At 40.0% G+C, this 22,384-nt stretch overlaps 1 long non-coding RNA gene across 1 annotated transcript; it reads left to right on the forward strand.

Moving 5' to 3' along the window:
* The first annotated feature begins 118 nt into the window (after window positions 1–118).
* On the forward strand, window positions 119–4,044 carry LOC113029005 (uncharacterized). The gene is made up of 3 exons (XR_013910808.1): window positions 119–1,334; window positions 2,115–2,264; window positions 2,582–4,044. It is a non-coding gene; the product is annotated as an uncharacterized LOC113029005 (long non-coding RNA).
* Window positions 4,045–22,384: the final 18,340 nt, after the last annotated feature.

Here is a 22,384-nt window from a genome sequence, read left to right on the forward strand (position 1 = left end):
ATTTTTGACATTATTATTATTATTTTGTTGTTATTGTCATTATTAGTAGAAGTAGTATTAGTTATATCATTTTTATATCAGCCTGGAGTGAACAACATGAAAGCATGCAAGGCTGGACTGGGACAAAAAATCGGCCCGGGCATTTTGACTAGAGACCGGCCCACCAGGATAAAGATTGAAAATGTGACGTCATTCAGGGGTAAAACCGCAAAGGATTCTGGGAACTTGTGGCAAGACGTACTAGCGCACGCAGGCTTTCAATTGAACTCAGTTACACAGCGATAAAAAGAAACACAAAAAATGGCAAGAAGCTGTTGTATTATTAACTGCAACAGCCGGTCGCATGACAGCCACGGGAAGCCGATCGTTTTTTTTTAATCGGATTACGTCCTTGAAGAGAAATGTTTTAAGCCATGTTTCCGAAGTAAGAGCCGACGATGGTCTGGATATACCAAATATAACGTCCCAGAACACTCCAGTTCACATGTTAGTCTGCTCCAAGCATTCCCACAAAGGTCAGAGTTTTTAGTCGTTAATACGTCATTTTTCTTAACATAATTGGTGATATAGGTTACAAGTCTGGCGCTGAACAGAAATTGTCGCGCTATGCTCCTTTATTTATTGTGCATAAATAGTAAATTGTCCTGACACAATATTGCGTTTCGCTTCTGTTATTATGGTACATTGACAAAAACATATACGTTTATTCACAGGATAAAACAGTTGTTTTGTATCACTAATTGTCCAGTGCGATTACAACATACAATATTATTGTCACTGCTACATTTCTGTAATGCCTACCAGAAATTATTTCCACTACTAATTAATTACCGTTGAGCTCAAAGGTTATATTAATAAACAGTTAACGAATGTGTATCTATGAAGACGATTTGTGAGACTGGTAAACTTACCTTTGTTCGTACGATGGTCTTTCGTTCTACACGGTGCATTTCAAGGTCCTGTACCCATCCGCAGTGCCGTAGCTCCGCAAACGCACATAACGCACACTGCGTAGGGCACCAAATGGCCGGTAGGGCACCAAAAAAATCAGGGTCGTAAAAAAAAAAAGTAAACCATATTAATACTATAAATATCATATGCATTAATATGGTTAAACAATACAAAAGCAACATAAAACAATTTTCCCGAGAAAAGGGGTGAATCTGCTTTGTGCCCTGTCTCCAGTCTCCTCCTGGTGCCCCCCCACTCCCAGTGGTCTGTTCTATAATTGGTAAACACCTGTTTGAACATGGCCTCGAAACGGCAACAGGAGTCGGGAGCGGAGAAAAGAAAGAAGAAGAGGAAGCGTGATGAAACTCAGGCGTCGCTTGCCGGTAAGGCAATGTTTAAATAATAATAATAAAAAAAGTTCATTATTGTAGCCCTTGCTTGCACGCTCATGTCCGTCAACTCTGTGATAGCTCCTGTTAGCAGTGTTCATACTGTGTTAACAAATGTTGCAAATGATTGATGTTGGGTAGTTTGTTTACGTTGTGGATATGAATATAGAATGGACTACTAAAAGCAACTCATCATGGTCACTCAATTGACGGTTTTCAGATAACGTTAGCAATCGTGACTCACGATTGCTAACGTTATCGTGATTCGTGAGACTAGCATTTCCCTCCTCAGGTTGCTAGCTGGCTAACGTCATGCATGCTACTGATTAACCTTAACTTTGGGATAGGTCAGTGATGCAGTCAAGTATTATTATCAGATTAGACAAGATTACTTTGTATGTTGCTGCATTTCAGGATATCTATAAAGACGCATATCTTATTTATGCCATTGACGTCTGAACACATAAATAGTTCTCGTCTTTCTTTAGGTTCATAGATCAAGGGCGACATCTGTTGGTGAAACTGTAATATGAAACCTATATCTTCCAGTAATATAGATTTCCTACTTGCGCATTTATATCAAATTATGTACAGCATGTTTATATTGCCATTTGCCATTATGAAAATCTATACATGTAAAATATAGTTAGTAATTTTTAAATGTACCAGTGACTTACTTAATTTATTAGTCTTATAATGCAATCTTTCGTAGGCCTACTGTAGATTCAAAATTGTATTTCTGTAAAATCCCTGAATATTTTCTCTTGTATGCAGGGTCAATGCTTAAATATGTTCAAGGAGGATCTCAAGGACAGGATGAACCATCCAGTAGTAGTGCCATCCCTGGACATCAACCACCAGCCATTGTAGACCCTGCAACAATCCCTAGCCAAGAAGAACAAGAACCATCAACCACCAGTTCAGGTACAGTTCCATACACAAGTACCACTGAGAGTCCTGTCACTGAGAGACTATCAGAAAGTGACACTGTGGAGACATGTGTGCCCCCTTCAACCGATCCTGCTCTTTGGCCAGCTCACATTGTAGATGCTGATCGTGTTGAAATTGTGCGGAGAGGTCCTTTTAATGTCAGCTCTGATTTTAATTTTCCAAAGGGGCCTGATGGAAGAGCATTTCACACTAGCCTTAAGTTCAAAATTCTTCCCAATGGAGAAAAGGTTCACCGGAGCTGGTTAGTGTACTCACCGCAGAACAATGCTGTGTTCTGCTTTGCATGTAAGCTTTTCAGTGTGAAGGATATAAAGCTGAGTACAGAGGGCTTCAGTGACTGGTCGAACATCAACATCCGCACTGCACTGAAGTATAGAAGACACTGACAGATAAGGGAGTAGCTGACATTGATGGACCTGAGATGATGCAGGAAATCATCAACCTTCCTCAGCTGCCACCACAGACGTCTGCTTTGGAAATGCTGTCATTTTTACATGACAATCAGCTTCAAGAGGTATATCCCAATCTGTGGATTGCTCTGCGTATTGCACTGACCCTGCCTGTCACAGTTGCCTCTGCTGAGCGAAGCTTTTCAAAGCTCAAACTCATTAAAACGTACCTGCGTTCATCAATGGGGCAGGAACGTTTAAGTGGTCTGGCTGTTATCAGCATCAATGGTGACGTGGCTCAGAAGCTATCATATGATGACCTTATAGCTGATTTTGCAACCAGAAAATGCAGGCGTGTGCCTCTCTAGGCCCTAGAGAGGCACACCACGCCTGCATTTTCTGGTTGTCAGAGTATGCCCTAGAGTCTAGGGCATACTCTGACAACGAATTGTAAAAATGTTTAACATAGTTACTTAAGGAATGTGGCTTTTGTGTTCAAATTCTTATTTTTCTTATTTAAGTTTCTTATTTAAATTCTATTGTGAAACTATTTGTAAATATATTAATAATAATACTATTATATTATATATATTATTTTTTTATAAAAAAAATTACACATTATTGCCAGGCTCTTTGTTCTTCTTCCAATCTTCAATTTTTGTTTCAGTATTTATTTGTAACAGTATTTTTAACCTCCTTTAACCTTATTTATTTGTTTAACTGTCATGTTTGTTGTTATTTAATTAAACAAATTCCACTGAGAAATTCAAAAGTATTAATGTTTTTTGTTTTTTTTTTCAGTGGCGGGGGGGGGGGGGGGGCACCATAAAGCATTTGTGCTTAGGGCACCCAAATGGCTAGCAACGGCCCTGCCCATCCGTCAGTAAACTGTTCCTGGGCTTGTTGCAGTGACCTGAAGTTACTAAACTTCATGAGTGTATGCACTCACTCCAAGAACGTGTAATTATAAATATGAGCGTAGTGAAAGTTGGGCAGCACGCTAACGTATTTTGTCCCTCTGTGTGCTCGTAATGGTCTGACCCTTTCACTGGTTTGATTTTTCCTCGTATCTTTTCTTTGTCTTTTCGTCGAGTCTGTCTTTGTACGGACCGGCATTGTTCTCCTTCGTTTTGTACATTCCTTTTTTGTGCGGCAAAGAAAAACAAGAAGGTATTGGAACCGGAGAATGAACGTTTTGCGGTGCTGCAAATGCTTGCATTTGATGCGGTACTTGGATTGTTTTGCCACGAGTTCCCGGCATGCAATGCGCGAAAATCACGTGATTGCTAAACAAGGGGGCGGGTGCATTCGGCCTCCTTGGCTGTAATTGGTCCAGCCCAGAGTCGATCATGACCAATTGGCCAATCCAACACCTTTCATTATATATACCCTTCCTAAAAATAAAATAAAAAATCCATCGGCCCATAAAAACAAAAAATCGCCAGCGGCCCACCGGGCAAATGCCCGGTACGCCCGATGGCCAGTCCAGCTATGAAAGCATGGATCCATCCTCCCTCACATTCACAATTCAGGCTGCTGGTGTAATCGTGCGGGGGATATTTTCCTGGTACACTTTGGGACCTTTAAATGCTACAGTCTGAGTATTGTTATGACCACAGTGTACCCTCTTCTGATGGCTGAAAGTAAAAGGGGGTCCAGTACCGGTTCCGGTACCAGGCCTACTGACAATTTAACATAATGTAAAATGGTAACATCGTAAACATAATGTTACCGTTTAACATAATGTAAATGGTAACATCGTAAACATAATGTTACAATTTAACATAATGTAAATGGTAACATTGTAAACATAATGTTACCGTTTAACATAATGTAAAATGGTAACATTGTAAACAGAATGTTACCATTTAACACAATGTGAAATGGTAACATTGTAAACAGAATGTTACCATTTAACACAATGTAAAATGGTAACATTGTAAACAGAATGTTACCATTTAACACAATGTAAAATGGTAACATTGTAAACAGAATGTTACCATTTAACACAAGGTAAAATGGTAACATTGTAAACAGAATGTTACCATTTAACATAATGTGAAATGGTAACATTGTAAACAGAATGTTGCCATTTAACATTATGTTAAATATAACTAACGGATTTACTTTACCAAATGGACCATCCCGGCCTTGCCGTATTGGTCTATTTGATTCACCTTTGTTTTTATTGTTTATTTTATTTTCACTTGCTACACATAGGACAGACATGACTGGGGGAAAGAAAGGGGAGAAAGAAAGAGGGAAAGAAAAACAGCAGGGAAGAGGAATGGTGATAAAGGGCAAAAAACAAAAACCAACAAAACAAACAGATAAAAAATATATATATCAGTCACTTCAACTCAAAGAAGTCCAGACGCTTTTCTTTCCAAGCTCCTTTGACTGACTGTTAGGACAACTTATTTATTGCAAGCATGCAGTACAAGAATAACTCGATGTTTCTGACTTTGCATTACGAATTGTTTACCCACTGACAAACATTTCAAATGAAATTAAATTAAAAAACAATTTGTGGTAACCTGATTTTAATTCAAAAAGAATCATTAACAACACTTCTTGTAATGGTGTCAAAATCAGCCCAACTTTTATTTTCAAATGCAAAAAGTAAAAGAAAATGAGCCAACATACTGGACACATATAATTGTCAATATAATTGTTTATAAACAATTATACTGTCATCATTGTTACAGATATGGAAACTTTATTAACAATTTGTCCAAGTAAAAAAATGCCCTGCTAATTGTTGGGGTTTTCTCTCCTCTAGCCCTTTCCTTTAAGCTCTTCTTTACATCCCCCCAACCCCACCTTTTCTTTTTTCTTAATAATATAACAATAAAAACAATTGGCTGCATTTTAAATGTGTCAGATCAATGTCTTTATTCAAGAATACAAGAAATGGTAATAGCTGCATGTGTGTTTGTGTGTGTGCATAATATGCATACTTTACTTGTTGGATCCAAATCCCACAAGGAATCAAATAAAACAAGAAGACAAACAAAAACAAAACAAAAATATATTTCTCTCCCTTCCCAGGTCAGGTTCACAAAAGCATTGCAGCTCTTTATTCCTCTTGTACAGCTCCAGAGTCTGTCAGCCAAAAAGAAACTACTGAGGTTCCAACACCCAGTGTTTCTGTAAACACAGATGAAAATGAACAGTCATCCACATCTAAAAGATTTGTAGATTCGAGGGACCGGTATAATACATCTAGTACATCTTTGTTTAAACCTCAGAACACAAAAAGGGAACAAACCATTGTATACAGATTTAAAAGTGCGCAAAGCAACGAACAGTCACCCTCTGAAACAGCTGAGGTTATCACAACCATTGTTTCTGTAAATACACAGGAACAGTCACCCACCTCAAAAAGATTAGTATATTCAAGGGACCAGTGTATCTACTCTGGTCAAAAGAATCCATGCTTCGTACTGATGTCCACAATTCTTTTTTATTCCTCTCACAATCATGGAGCACCGTGAAAACTAGAAACGAGTAAAATAATATCAATAGCACATATGACATCCATCTCAGCCACTTATTTCTTTTCACAAGGTGCACAAGTGCTTAACAAATAACAGCATAATGTTTTTACCGTGTACGCCTTGTAAAACCAGTAGTAGAAAAGTTGTAGGTTCGTGCTCTTGTGGGGGAGACGTATGTTATCCACCACCTCGATAGCTAGCCGAGAGTTCGAGGGTCACTAGAGCCGCCGAGAACGCATGAACTACTTACGGTAGGACGTTTTGCCAAAGTAAGACGTTTTGTCAGAACACCGAGTCCTCAGGAGGATGCAGCCCATGAATTTGGACACGATCTCAGATGCACTTCTGGTGTTGTCATGGCAACCCACACAAACATTTCAGCGTCAGCTACAATGAGGCGGAGCCCTTACTGAAACACTGAGCTCAGGTAGAGTGAAAGACAACATTTTTCCGCATCCAAAACAGCAGCGCTGTTCCTGTGACCTCTAGTAAAGCCTCTACTTGGGAAAAGGGAGTCTTTCATCAAAGCATCCTGCAGAAGTTGAATAAAAATATGCAAATGTTTAAATGATGCAACTTAATGAAGGCTGACAGCAGTTGTACTATTTTACATTGCAGCGAACAGGGGTGACCATTATTTTCAACGTTTTTACAGCATTTTTCACATTGAAAGTGAAATAATATAAATAATGTCTCAATTAAATTGCGTTAATATTTAAAAATACAAAAACTACAGCTTTGTTCACAAGCCAATAAAAATGTACTTGGGCCAGTGGTAAATGAAAATAACACTTATTCAGCACCTGGTTGTTGCGGCTGCATCAGGACACCAGATGTTCAGCCTCCATCCTGTAGGCAGACTTATCCCCGTCTGAGAGGAGTCCAATAATGGTGGTGTCATCTGCAAGCTTAATTAATTTGACAGACTGGTGGTTGGAGGTGCGGCAGTTGGTGTACAGGGAGAAGGGCATAGAAGAAAGAACACAGCCCTGAGGGGAGCTCGTGCTGATGGTCCGGGAGTCCAAGACATTCTTCCCCAGCCTCACTGGTTGCTTCCTGTCCGTCAGGAAGTCAGTGATCCACCGGCAGATGGGATCAGGCACATTCATCTGGGAAAGCAATCCTTGAAGAAGGTCTGAAAGGATGGTGTTGAAGGTAGAGCTGAAGTCCACAAACAGGATCCTAGCATAGATTCTGCAGGACAAAGTGTAGGGCCATGTTAATGGCATCGTCTACAGACCTGTTGGCTCTGTATGCAAACTGCAGGGGGTCCAGGAGGGGGGCCGTGAGGGTCTTAAGATAGGAGAGAACCAGGCGCTCAAAAGACTTCCTGACCAGATGTCAGAGCCACAGGTCTGTAGTCTTTTCGTCCAGTGATCTTTGGCTTCTTGAAAGCTATATATGATATAAAAATTATATAAAAACTGTTAATCAGCAAAAGAAATGATATCATAGTTCTTATAAAGAAAGCCTCTATCAATCAAACACCAGCAGTGTAGCAATGTTGTTCACTTACACTGTATATAAAACACTGATTTTGGCTACATCCAGTTTTTACTGTATTATAAACATTTTTTACCATGAAGAGTAAAGTGTTTGGCATTTTTGTCATTGTTATTGAGCTCAGAGATCAGGCCCAGCCCAGTATCTACCTGGTTATGAGCAAGGAGCTGGAGGTGATAACTCAACAATAACCAGGCCATGCATGCATGGATGGATGCATGGATGGATCAGTTTGTAGGCTGTGTGTGGTCAGCAGCAGGCTGCTGGGTGTGGACCAAGAGGGAAAGCCCAGCATGTGAAACCCATCAGCAGAAGGCCAGAACAAAGGTGCACAGACAAACGCAGCCCAGACACTCAGGCAGGACGAGTAAAATAAATGGCAGCAAACACAGTATGATGTGGTAAAATGTGCTTTCTTTCACAAACAGATAGCACAAACAAGAATCACAAGAATCTCCTTTGTGGTTCTTGTTTTTCTTTTGAGTACATTAATAAAAAGTTGAAATAAAGTGGCAATAAAATTCATGCACTGAAGACCACACGAAACCCTAATTCACCCTACTACCTGTTGCCTTCACATTCCATTTGCATCCCTTGTCCACAGAATCAAAAATGACCCTTCTTCACTAAAGATCGAACATAAAGCAATTGCATTTTAAATGGAAGCCCATTTTGCATTAAGAAACACTATCAGCAATCAGAAATTGTGTATATCAGAGTTCTCTGTTTTTACTGTCCTGAAAACTGCATTAATTCAGTGGATGCGGTTAGGTTCAAAACAACGTAATATAAGAGGGATCCAATTTTTATCCATTCATGTACCAGCTACTGGCTTTTTGCTGTTATGTTCTCATATCGCGTGAGAGTTTATTTGCCAGGTGTCAGAAGTCTAATAATAAAGCTCCGGCACAACGTGGTCGAAGTTACCCGGATATCGGATCGCATCATGTCAGTGAAGATCGACGCCGACCCGACCGTCCTACGGATTATCTCCTGCAGGGACGTGCAGAGAGGTTTAAAGGGGCGGGTGCTCAAAGTTAAAAAGGGGCACATTGAACCATGCTGAATAACAACAACACACATTCATGAAGAATCTAATATGGGAAGGGCAGGGCTGTGTTGATCTGAGACTGTAGACATTAAAAAGTCCACAGGAGAGATGGTAGCTGATTAAACAAGTTTCATGAGATAATAACAAAATGCAAAGATTGGTGACAGCGCTTGGAACCATAAGGCAACGAAAAACTGTGACATAAACTCGGCTCTGCCTGTGAATCACTCTTTGCTTCTCTTCTTCCTTCCTTCCCATCATTTCATATATCACTCTCCACTTGCTGTCTATCTGAGAACAAGGCACAACTTGCTATTGCAATAAACTATAATCTAATTATCCACACCTAACAACTCTTGCACTTAATCTATAATAAAATGATGACAGCAAAATGTTATAGCCCTGCCTTTAGTAGCCTCATACAGCTCCTACTGTTTCCTCCTCATGTCCTTACCAGCCATGTCTGCACAATGTTATATCATGAGTAATATTTTTTTAAATCCAGCTAAATAAAACACACACATGCACACACAGTGACATTTTAGACCTTCTTCAGAATACTGTATATACTATGGGCATCCTTACATTATTATTTATTACTAGAGCTACAATAATAAAGCAATGAGGAGGGGGAAGTAATAAATATGAAATAATGTATTTATGATGATTCCATTTGTTTCACTATCCACTCTGTGCAGGGCAAAGCTTATTACATTTTTAAACTGTAGAGATACAATCATTTTACTGCTGTAAAATCCAACTTTTGTCTTATTTAAAATATAAATCTAATATAATCTGCTTCTTAATGTATGTTCTTTAAAATACAGCGTGTGTTTTTTAATATATTATAATTATAATAATTATTATGTGGACATGCATATTAGATCGTTTTTTAGTGAAATATAATCCCTCCAGAAAGGCAGGAAATGCCCAGAAACTTACTTTAAAACTAAATATGTTCCCTAAAACGGTGACAGAGCTACAGACCCATGACAGCCTTACACAGGTAGCCAGCAGCTATGACCAGCACTACTTGTGCAGTTAATAAAAGGACAGGTAATGTTTGTCACGCTGTTGCACACACAGCACGCTCGTTTGTTTCAGTTCGTCAGTTGCAACAAGACAGCTTACCAACGTGTATGTAATAAGCTAATACTCCTGTGTGCTACACACTACAGTGTGCGCTGTACACCTACTTACTGGGTTTGTCGCATCAGTCTGTGTCTCTGAGTTAACTTGTGTTTCTCCTACAGCTCCGGACCGCAACAAATGCGCATGCTCTTTGTGAGCTCGTTCCCGGCTCGTAACCAGCGCGTTCTGCCGTCGAGGGCGATCATTGGTTAAATGTGATCATGTGACTGATGCAAGCCAGATCCTTTTATTTAGCAAAACTATGATTAATAGTTAAATATTATTGTTGAGGGGCACAGACAGGACTCCGCACGCACACACACATAAAATAAATAAATAAATAAATAAAAAAAATTTAAAAGTTGCCTCAACAAAAGGGCACTTTGGGCACTCATCAGGAAAGGGGCAGGTGCTCAAGCCCCTCTAGCCCCCCCCTCTGCACGTCCCTGGTCTCTATCCATCTAGTATTAAATCTTTCTGGGAAACAAGTATGTATATTATGCACACACACAAACACACATGCAGCTATTACCTATTTCTTGTTTTTATACCTAAGATGAATTATTGTTGAATGAAGACATTTTTCAAACAAATGTAAAATGTGGGCAATTGTGTTTATTGGGTAAAGGAAAAGGCAGAAGGGGGGGAAAGGATAGAAAGAATGAAAGAGAGAGATGAGAGAAAACCCCAACAATCCCCTCTGAGCAAGCAGCAGGCGACAGTGGATAGGAAAAACTCCTTTTAAAGTGAAAGACACCTAAAGGAGAAACCTATGGCAGAACCAGGCTCAGGAGGGGGCAGTCAACTGCCGGGACTGGTCGGGGGGTGAGGGTGAAAAAAGAAAAAGGAGGGAGGGGAAGGGGGGAAATGAAGATGGAATAGAGGTGGAGGAAGACGAGGTTACATCAGGTGAGAAGCAGCAGTGCCCCTCCTCCAGAACCAGTGGAAGCGTTTTTTCTTCTTTTTCAGATACTCTTCCACCAGCACTTTTTTCTCAATGATGAGGGTTTTCAGCTCATCGATTGTTTCTGCGTTTTCTTTCTCAAGTTTGTTGCATCTTTTCACCATGTCTTCTAATTGTTCTTGTTTTTCTTTAAGCTTGTCTTTCAGTTCTTTAACTGTTGCCTCCTCTATTCGCTTTGCCTTGTGCACATCTGTGTGCATGTCTTCCAGCTGCTGGTTTCTCTTCTGGATTTCTTGAAGTCTACACTGCAGGTCTTTATGTGTTTTCTGTTGTTCTTGCTTTTGCGCCTGGATTTCAGTGTTTTTGTACTTCAAGGTCTTAGAAAGTTCCTCAAGTTCGGTATTTTTTCTCAGCATCTCATTGATGCTACTCTGCATCGCTGAGCATTGTTTTTCCAGCTTTTTCTTTTCTTCTTCCAGTACAGTTGATTTGTACTTTGTTTCGTTATACAATTCTTGGAGTGCTTGATTTTTCCTCTGGAGATGAAGTTTTTCTTCTTCCTGTTGTATTTTCTGTTGGTCTTTTTCTTGAAGAAGCTCTTTATTTCCGTGCACTTTTTTATCAAGCCTGATTTGGAGCGATCTGTGTTTTTCCTCCATCTCGTCAAGCTTGGAGTCCATTTCCTTCTGTTTCATTTCCATTTGCTTCTTGTCTTGAAGCAACTGTTGACTTTTGTGCAGAGTTTTGTCATGTTTCACCTGCAGCGCTTTGTATTTTTCCTCCATGGCTTGGAGTTTGCTCTGCAGGTCTCTCTGCTCTACGGGCTCTTGTTTCTTTTCTTGGAGGTTCTCCTTATTTCTCTCCAGAGCTTCATCAAGCATTACTCGCAAGCCTTCATTTTGTTTCTCAATGTTCCTCAGCTTGCAATCCATTTCTTCCTTTTTTATTTTCTGTTGGTCTATCTTGTGAAGAAACTCTTTATTTCTCTCCAGAGCTTCATCAAGCATCACTTGCAAGCCTTCATTCTGTTTCTTGATGTGCCTCAGCTTGCAATCCATTTCTTCCTTTTTTATTTTCTGTTGGTCTTTCTCGTGCAGAAACTCTTTATTTCTCTCCAGAGCTTCATCAAGCATCACTTGCAAGCCTTCATTTTGTTTCTCGATGTTCCTCAGCTTGCAATCCATTTCTTCCTGATGTATTTTCTGTTGGTCTTTTTCTTGAAGCAGCTCTTTATTTTTGAGCAGTGTTTCCTCAAGAGTTAGTTGCAGCATTTTCAGTTTTTCCTCCAAGACTTCAAGCTGGGAGTCTGTTTCTTTCTCCAGCATTTCTTGTTGCTCTCTCTCTTGAATGAACTCTTTATTTCTGTGCACTGTTTTCTCAAGCTTGATTTGGAGCGATCTGTGTTTTTCCTCCATCTCATCAAGCTTGGAGTCAATTTCCTTCTGTTTCATTTCCATTTGCTTCTTGTCTTGAAGCAACTGTTGACTTTTGTGCAGAGTTTTGTCATGTTTCACCTGCAGCGCTTTGTATTTTTCCTCCATGGCTTGGAGTTTGCTCTGCATGTCTCTCTGCTGTGTGGACTGTTGCTTCTCTTCTTGGTGGATTTCCTTCAGTTTTTCCAGAGCTTCGTCAAGCTTCTCTTGGAGCTCCTGATTCTTCTTGACCATGTTTTCCTGTTTTATGCTCTCTTTTTTCTCCTTTTGGAGCAGATCTTTATTTTTTTCCAGAGCTCCATCAAGCTTTTCTTGGAGCTCGTGATTCTTCTTGAGCATTTTATCCCCTTTAATGCTCTCTTTTTTCTCATTTTGGAGCAGATCTTTAATTTTTTCTAGAGCTTCATCAAGCTTTTCTTGGAGCTCGTGATTCTTCTTATCTTGGAGAGCCCATTGTTTCTCCTCAATAATACCTTCCCTTTCCTGAAGCTGGTAGGATAATTTTTCTAATTCAGCGCTCTTTCTCTCATTTTCTTCTGTCAGGATCTTAATCTTTTCTCTGTTCATGAGATTTTCCTTCTCCATTTCTTCCAATCGCTTTTCCTCTAATTCCACCTGTTCATCCCAAGGAAGAGAGCTGATGTAAGGGTCTAGGGACTCATACCATGGAATAGAGCTGGGGTCAGCTTCTTGTCTTTCTTGCTCTTTCTGAGACATGTTGGAGTCTGTATACCGTGAGTACGAAAAGTATCCAGATGTTTGAAAATGCTTTACTGGTGAACGTTTGAATGCTGCTAACATAAGTGCTGCAAATAACGGACTGAAAGTTGTACCTCCTCACCCCTATTTATGGATTCAGAAGCCTGTGACATCACAATTCCATAAGCCAATGAGGTTGTCACATGACATTCTAGAATGAGGTCATGTTTTTGTATGAATTTTTTAAATAACATCAACATTCCGTAAGCCAATGAGGTTCTTACATGACTTTTGAATGAGGATAATTATTTTGTGTTAATCGACATAGCCTGCTGCAGCTCAGAGCTCGTGAGCTCCAACGATCCTCCAACCTCAGCCTCCCGGTAGCTTGGATTACAGGCACGCGCCACCGCACCCGGCGAGAAGCAGCTACGTTAACAGGGCTTTTAACTATGTCTGAGGTGACATCATGACACTAACCTGCTGCCCATCATTAGCAAAGTTGTAATGATGGGCAGCAAAGATGAGGAATGAATGGTGCACAATTGTTATATGCAAGTTTTTAGAAAGCTCGTGGTTAACCCAAGAGTATTTTGTCACAATATCAAGAAGAGTAAAGCTTCAATGTCAAGAATAGATAGGAATATAGGGAATTATATATTTTTATTTAAAGACAGGACTCACATGTTTTCATTTCTAGTCTTTAAAACCTGTCTCTATCAGGGACGTGCAGAGAGGTTTAAAGGGGCGGGTGCTCAAAGTTAAAAAGGGGCACATTGAACCATGCTGAATAACAACAACACACATTCATCAAGAATCTAATATGGGAAGGGCAGGGCTGTGTTGATCTGAGACTGTAGACATTAAAAAGTCCACAGGAGAGATGGTAGCTGATTAAACAAGTTTCATGAGATAATAACAAAATGCAAAGATTGGTGACAGCGCTTGGAACCATAAGGCAACGAAAAACTGTGACATAAACTCGGCTCTGCCTGTGAATCACTCTTTGCTTCTCTTCTTCCTTCCTTCCCATCATTTCATATATCACTCTCCACTTGCTGTCTATCTGAGAACAAGGCACAACTTGCTATTGCAATAAACTATAATCTAATTATCCACACCTAACAACTCTTGCACTTAATCTATAATAAAATGATGACAGCAAAATGTTATAGCCCTGCCTTTAGTAGCCTCATACAGCTCCTACTGTTTCCTCCTCATGTCCTTACCAGCCATGTCTGCACAATGTTATATCATGAGTAATATTTTTTTAAATCCAGCTAAATAAAACACACACATGCACACACAGTGACATTTTAGACCTTCTTCAGAATACTGTATATACTATGGGCATCCTTAAATTATTATTTATTACTAGAGCTACAATAATAAAGCAATGAGGAGGGGGAAGTAATAAATATGAAATAATGTATTTATGATGATTCCATTTGTTTCACTATCCACTCTGTGCAGGGCAAAGCTTATTACATTTTTAAACTGTAGAGATACAATCATTTTACTGCTGTAAAATCCAACTTTTGTCTTATTTAAAATATAAATCTAATATAATCTGCTTCTTAATGTATGTTCTTTAAAATACAGCGTGTGTTTTTTAATATATTATAATTATAATAATTATTATGTGGACATGCATATTAGATCGTTTTTTAGTGAAATATAATCCCTCCAGAAAGGCAGGAAATGCCCAGAAACTTACTTTAAAACTAAATATGTTCCCTAAAACGGTGACAGAGCTACAGACCCATGACAGCCTTACACAGGTAGCCAGCAGCTATGACCAGCACTACTTGTGCAGTTAATAAAAGGACAGGTAATGTTTGTCACGCTGTTGCACACACAGCACGCTCGTTTGTTTCAGTTCGTCAGTTGCAACAAGACAGCTTACCAACGTGTATGTAATAAGCTAATACTCCTGTGTGCTACACACTACAGTGTGCGCTGTACACCTACTTACTGGGTTTGTCGCATCAGTCTGTGTCTCTGAGTTAACTTGTGTTTCTCCTGCAGCTCCGGACCGCAACAAATGCGCGTGCTCTTTGTGAGCTCGTTCCCGGCTCGTAACCAGCGCGTTCTGCCGTCGAGGGCGATCATTGGTTAAATGTGATCATGTGACTGATGCAAGCCAGATCCTTTTATTTAGCAAAACTATGATTAATAGTTAAATATTATTGTTGAGGGGCACAGACAGGACTCCGCACGCACACACACATAAAATAAATAAATAAATAAAAAAAATTTAAAAGTTGCCTCAACAAAAGGGCACTTTGGGCACTCATCAGGAAAGGGGCGGGTGCTCAAGCCCCTCTAGCCCCCCCCTGATCTCCTGCTATGCACCACAGACCAACTGCCCCGACGAGGAGAAGACAGAATTCTGGCGCGCCCTCGACGACCACCTGCAAACGATTAGCCCTGAGGAACACGTGGCGGTAGGCGGCGACCTAAATGGACATGTAGGCAAGGGGAGAGACGGATATCACCGATTCCATGGCGGCCAAGGATTTGGGACCAGAAACGACGACGGTTGCCGGGTACTGGACTACGCAGAGGCCCACGATCTTGCCGTGACCAACACCTTCTTCAAAAAGAAGGCGGCACACCTCATCACGTACTCCAGCGGCAGCAGAGACACCCAAATCGACTACTGGCTAGTCCGAAGACCCCATCTCAGCCTAGTCACGAACGTAAAAGTCATACCATCAACCAATATTGGCCCTCAACATCGGCTACTTGTGATGGATCTCCGACTCAACCTTGGCCAACGACGATGAAGAACACCAACCACGACGGTGGAGAAGATCAAGTGGTGGCGCCTCCCTGAGGGATCCAATTTTTATCCATTCATGTACCAGCTACTGGCTTTTTGCTGTTATGTTCTCATATCGCGTGAGAGTTTATTTGCCAGGTGTCAGAAGTCTAATAATGAATAAAGTTCAGGATATGCTTAAAAACTCACCTCAGTATAGCCGTCATCAGAAGGAAGTGCGCTTCACTGACTCATCAACTTGTCACAGGCTTTCCACAAAGTTTCACAGTTGACCTTAAAGTAAGATGCTGCAAGCTTACCTTGCAGTGTATTACTTTTTAAGGTCTAAAGACCTTAAAGTGCGCTATAGATTGAAGTGATTTGAACTGACAACAGGGCTAATTCAGCACTTCAAGTTAACATCAATAAAAGTTTTTAAATTTATTCTGATTTCCGTTTGTTTTCATTGCCTGTGCTATCTGTTATTTAGTTCAAATTGTGGGTAGATAATGCTGTGCTGTCATGTGACCTGTTCTCTCATGTGTGCCTTTCTCTTGTTTTGTATGTATTTCTCGTTTGTTATTTATTCCTATTTTATTCCTGCAATTGGTATGGAATTCATTTTTTTTTAAAATTGATCAGTGTTTTGAAATTAGATGTGATGAACATGTGACCTTAATTTACAAAATCAACATGTTGGATTCAATGAGACATGAAACTAGTGCATGAAACAGGTCTCAGTAAATGTTCTCATAGACTGCAATACACTGCCCCCTGCTGGTCATTATAAAGTCTGCAGATGTCATTTGACATGAATGTCATATTTGTGAAACAAAATAAAGGACTCTGTAAAATAAATGAAAATCAAATCTTTATATACAGAATATTTATGTACAAATGCTGAAAAAGACATTTGAACAAGATGCACACCCAGTAAAATGTAAAAAAAAAAAAAGATGGTGAGATGGTGAACCTGACACAATCCTGTGTTTAGTGTGAAGGAAACCAGTTAACAGCCGGTTTAGTAAAATTCTCTTGAACTCATGGAAAACTCATCGTCGTCTCGAAGTGAGCAGCTGAAGCGTCCCGTGTGATCAGAGGTCCTCGTCGTCCTCGCTCACCATGACGTCGAGCTCTTTGTCTTTCCGTACGACGCTCTCGGTGATGAACTCCTTGTGCTGCTCCTCCAGCTCACGCAGCTCCGCCTGCAGGCGCTCCAGGTGGAGCACTCGCCGGTTCCTCAGCAGCCGGCTGGGGAATGGGTTCATGTCGTTGAAGGCGATGCTGGTCAGCTTCCTGCATGGACACACGCAGGTGGAAAGGACTCGATCACCAACACAGAGGAACTGGAAACTGATCAGCTTGAGTGTTTCTGTTTTATGCTGCTTGATACTTCAGGTACTGCAGTTTGAGCAGGAAATACTGGACTGACTGGACCACATGTATCCGAGAGCTGCAGATACTTAAAAATCTTTAAATCGTTGTTACTGTGATCAGGGAAATTTAAACTTCTCACAAAATTTCAGTAAAAAGGGTTTGAAGCTCAAAGATTCAACAGCTACATCCGCTACACTTCTGAGAGTGTAACAGCTCGTAGATTAAGGCGGGTGGAGGCGAGTGCGTACCTGGCATTGGAGACGGTCTTTGTGAAGAAGCGTAGGTACTGGTAGATCTCCACGCTGTCGTGAATCTTCAGGATGTCGTCCTCTTTGTATTTGAACAGAGCCAGAGTGTATCTGAAGATCACCTGCAGCACAGACACTCATTTCATAACAGGACACTCACGCCACACAATTAATTGGAAACTTTGAGGAGGTGAGTCATAAAATTACTCTTTCAGTTGTGGTGCAGTTGGGCCCTTTACTCATTACAGCTCTGATCGATTTCCAATAAGCCACTTGGTTCCTCAGTTGCCAGATAATATTAACTTACTTGGTAGTTGAGCTTTAAGTTTAAATTAAACTTTTGGGTTAGATCTACGTGGCTGAAGCTGTTGTCAGCATTTATCCCTGTGTGGTATATATTTCTGTGTCTGAACTGTGATTTTATTTCCTGAGACAAACGATGTAAAAGCTGTGCTGCATTTGTCACATTGCAGAAACAAGCCCAAAGCCATTGTCCCGCTCATCGTCTGGATTTACGCTGCTTGTGGTAGACTGTGAGGTCGTTACTAGAATTATCTGCTTTCCCACTCCTATTTCATGTCACATGACAGTTCCCCATGCTTAGTAAACAATGTCTTATTACTCCTAAAATGTAAATAAAGACATCTAAAGGTGAAAACAAAATCATTTTTGTTTCCATGGACACTACTGTGGTGCATTCAAGTGTTGTCTGCATTTCTGTCATGGTGTGTTCGGGTGTATGGTACCTTGGTACCCTCATACAGGAAGGCGTCCCACAGAGGCATCAGGATGTCGCTGGGCAGACTCTCCACAAAAACCACCAGGAACCAGTTGAAGGTGACCAGAGAGACGTCAATGTTGTGATCCTCAAAGTGAGATGCCAGGCGAGGAAGCTTCTCCGCCATGAAGTCCTTCAGCACGCGCTGGTCCGCCTGAGCACAAAGACTCACAGAGATCAGCCTCACTGATCACTAAAACAGATCACAGCAGGCAAGCAGGTGAGTGTGTCTGCTGACCTGAGAGGCCAACCAGATTCTTGGTGTAGTAGTCCTGAGGCATGATGGCTTCCACCACTGCCACCAGACACCAGAAGGCGTCTTCGTCACTTTGGAGGACCAGCAGAGCGAGGGCCGCTAACCTGTGGACATTGATGGAAGGTGAGGTTCTGCCTGGAAGGCGGGTCCACATAAGAACTCAGATATAATATTTATATTTTTGTTCTAACCTGTTGAGTCCCTGGCAGCAGCCAATGGCAAGGTTGTGCCAGCCAGCAGGATGCTGCGGAGCTGCTGAAGGGCGGGGCTGGAGTCTGAAAGTAAGAGCTCGTTTAGACTCTATTCTGTGAACAGGCTTGCTCCCACGAATATGTGAATTCATCTGTAAAAGAGTTTAACTCTAATGCACCTGTTCCTCCTGCTCCCTGCTGCAGGGCGGCCTGTTGGACTACGAATGCCAGTGCGGAGCTAAGAAGATCAAAGAGGAGCTGTTGTTCTTGAACCTGCCAAAGTGAGTAACCTCAAATCGGTCCCCAAAGGCCTCAAACCACCACAGTTCAGTCGGTGTCAGTTTTGTTCATGTCATGTCCTCCTTGCGTCTTCCTTTGAGCCTCTCCTCTTTGTCTCATCTCTTTCAGTGTGCTGATCCTCCAGCTGAAGTGGTTTACGTTCACTCCATCATTCACCGTGGAGAAGAAGAACAGCCCCATTGTTCTGACACAGCAGCTGGTGATCAGCCAGGACACAGCCTTTACTGAAGAGGTAAGGGAAAAGGCACACCGTTCATTTCAAGTATGGATGGAGCCCATTTCTAAGCTAACGGGTGGTGCCGCTGCCCTCTCCCAGTAAACTGCTCGCTATTTGTTGGTCAGCGTGATCAGTCGTTTGGGCTCCTCAGCTTACAGCGGTGAGTGGGTGCTTTCAGACACATGTGCTGAATGCAGGTCAGCTTTGAAAGTTTATGAGACGTTAATAAGTGCGCCTTCTCCTCTCAGGACATTACGTCTGTGACGGCGTTCACCAGATGAGCGGAAGAGACGACGTCACAGACAGCCGGCTCACGTACGATGACGAGTTGGTCTGCCAGACCACGTGTGAGTCTGTGTGTGAGCAGCGGCAGAGAACAGCTTACCTGCTATTCTATAAAAGACAGGTGACGTCTCCCAGCAAACAGTCAGCATGTCTGTGCAAATATTCAGTGTAACTTGTAGAAAAACCCTCACACTCAGTTTATTTGTGTTTTTCTTTTTCTATTTCTTACTTTCTTTGCCGCACTAGAAAGGCAGCAGAGTCGGGACTCAGATCTGCAGCAACACCTTCATTGTTATTGTTATTATTGTTGTTAGTACTGTTGTTGTTATGATTGATATTGTTACTGTTATGATCAGTTTTATTATTATTATTATCATTATTAATTTTTTAATACATTTGTTTATCTTTATTATTAGTAGTAGTAATGTTGTTGTTTATGTTGTTATTGTTATTATTATTACTGGTATTTTTGACATTATTATTATTATTTTGTTGTTATTGGCATTATTAGTAGAAGTAGTATTAGTTATATCATTTTTATATCAGCCTGGAGTGAACAACATGAAAGCATGGATCCATCCTCCCTCACATTCACAATTCAGGCTGCTGGTGTAATCGTGCGGGGGATATTTTCCTGGTACACTTTGGGACCTTTAAATGCTACAGTCTGAGTATTGTTATGACCACAGTGTACCCTCTTCTGATGGCTGAAAGTAAAAGGGGGTCCAGTACCGGTTCCGGTACCAGGCCTACTGACAATTTAACATAATGTAAAATGGTAACATTGTAAACAGAATGTTACCATTTAACATAATGTAAATGGTAACCTCGTAAACATAATGTTACCATTTAACATAATGTAAATGGTAACATCGTAAACAGAATGTTACCATTTAACACAATGTAAAATGGTAACATTGTAAACAGAATGTTGCCATTTAACATAATGTGAAATTGTAACATTGTAAACAGAATGTTACCATTTAACATAATGTAAAATGGTAACATTGTAAACAGAATGTTACCATTTAACATAATGTTAAATGGTAACATTGTAAACAGAATGTTACCATTTAACATAATGTGAAATGGTAACATTGTAAACAGAATGTTACCATTTAACACAATGTGAAATGGTAACATTGTAAACAGAATGTTACCATTTAACATAATGTGAAATTGTAACATTGTAAACAGAATGTTACCATTTAACATAATGTAAAATGGTAACATTGTAAACAGAATGTTACCATTTAACATAATGTTAAATGGTAACATTGTAAACAGAATGTTACCATTTAACATAATGTGAAATGGTAACATTGTAAACAGAATGTTACCATTTAACACAATGTGAAATGGTAACATTGTAAACAGAATGTTACCATTTAACATTATGTTAAATATAACTAACGGATTTACTTTACCAAATGGACCATCCCGGCCTTGCTGTATTGGTCTATTTGATTCACCTTTGTTTTTCTTGTTTATTTTATTTTCACTTGCTACACATAGGACAGACATGACTGGGGGAAAGAAAGGGGAGAAAGAAAGAGGGAAAGAAAAACAGCAGGGAAGAGGAATGGTGATAAAGGGCAAAAAACAAAAACCAACAAAACAAACAGACAAAAAATATATATATCAGTCACTTCAACTCAAAGAAGTCCAGACGCTTTTCTTTCCAAGCTCCTTTGACTGACTGTTAGGACAACTTATTTATTGCAAGCATGCAGTACAAGAATAACTCGATGTTTCTGACTTTGCATTACGAATTGTTTACCCACTGACAAACATTTCAAATTAAATTAAATTAAAAAACAATTTGTGGTAACCTGATTTTAATTCAAAAAGAATCATTAACAACACTTCTTGTAATGGTGTCAAAATCAGCCCAACTTTTATTTTCAAATGCAAAAAGTAAAAGAAAATGAGCCAACATACTGGACACATATAATTGTCAATATAATTGTTTATAAACAATTATACTGTCATCATTGTTACAGATATGGAAACTTTATTAACAATTTGTCCAAGTAAAAAAATGCCCTGCTAATTGTTGGGGTTTTCTCTCCTCTAGCCCTTTCCTTTAAGCTCTTCTTTACATCCCCCCACCCCCACCTTTTCTTTTTTCTTAATAATATAACAATAAAAACAATTGGCTGCATTTTAAATGTGTCAGATCAATGTCTTTATTCAAGAATACAAGAAATGGTAATAGCTGCATGTGTGTTTGTGTGTGTGCATAATATGCATACTTTACTTGTTGGATCCAAATCCCACAAGGAATAAAATAAAACAAGAAGACAAATTATCCTTTCAAAAAAACAGAGATTGTGGATGCGTCTGGCTTTCATAACTGGATGCAGGATAATACTTAGGCACTGGAAGTCATCCAGCCCCTGTTCTCTCAGGGAATGGACTGAACAAATGTCTAAGATGGCATCATATGAACGGGTTATGTACAGAATTAAGGGGAGAGAAGACATTTTTGAGCAGGTCTGGGGTCCTTTTTTGGTGTACATCGACAATGTCTCCTAGATATTATGATAAATGTTCTTTTGGGGGGGGTTCATGTGTCATTGGTATTTTTGTTGTTGTCTTTTTTTTTCTTTTTTTTTTTTTTTACTTTGAAAGTCAGTAGAGGGAAGAAATTGTCTTAATGTCATCAGTGGTCAAGGTTATGTTTTGTTTTTAGGCACCTGGGTGTTTTGCCCCCATTACTTTTGTTTTTGCTGATGTTTCCCAGGAGGCGGTATATCATTTTGTTTCTCCTGGGATTTTTTTTTTGTTTTGTTTTGTTTTTTTGTTTGTCTGTTTGTCTTAGTTACTGTTAGTCCTTATTTGTTGGTTGTTGTTAAGAAACGGACAGAGAACTGACAGTATGATTATTCCAGTTGTATATTTGTTAACGTTTCTGTCCATTCAAAATATGAATAAAAAAAAAACAAAAAAAAAAAAACAAGAAGACAAACAAAAACAAAACAAAAATATATTTCTCTCCCTTCCCAGGTCAGGTTCACGAAAGCATTGCAGCTCTTTATTCCTCTTGTACAGCTCCAGAGTCTGT

This window comes from Astatotilapia calliptera, chromosome 2, assembly GCF_964374335.1.
Source record: "Astatotilapia calliptera chromosome 2, fAstCal68.1, whole genome shotgun sequence".
NCBI classification, from domain to species: domain Eukaryota; kingdom Metazoa; phylum Chordata; class Actinopteri; order Cichliformes; family Cichlidae; genus Astatotilapia; species Astatotilapia calliptera.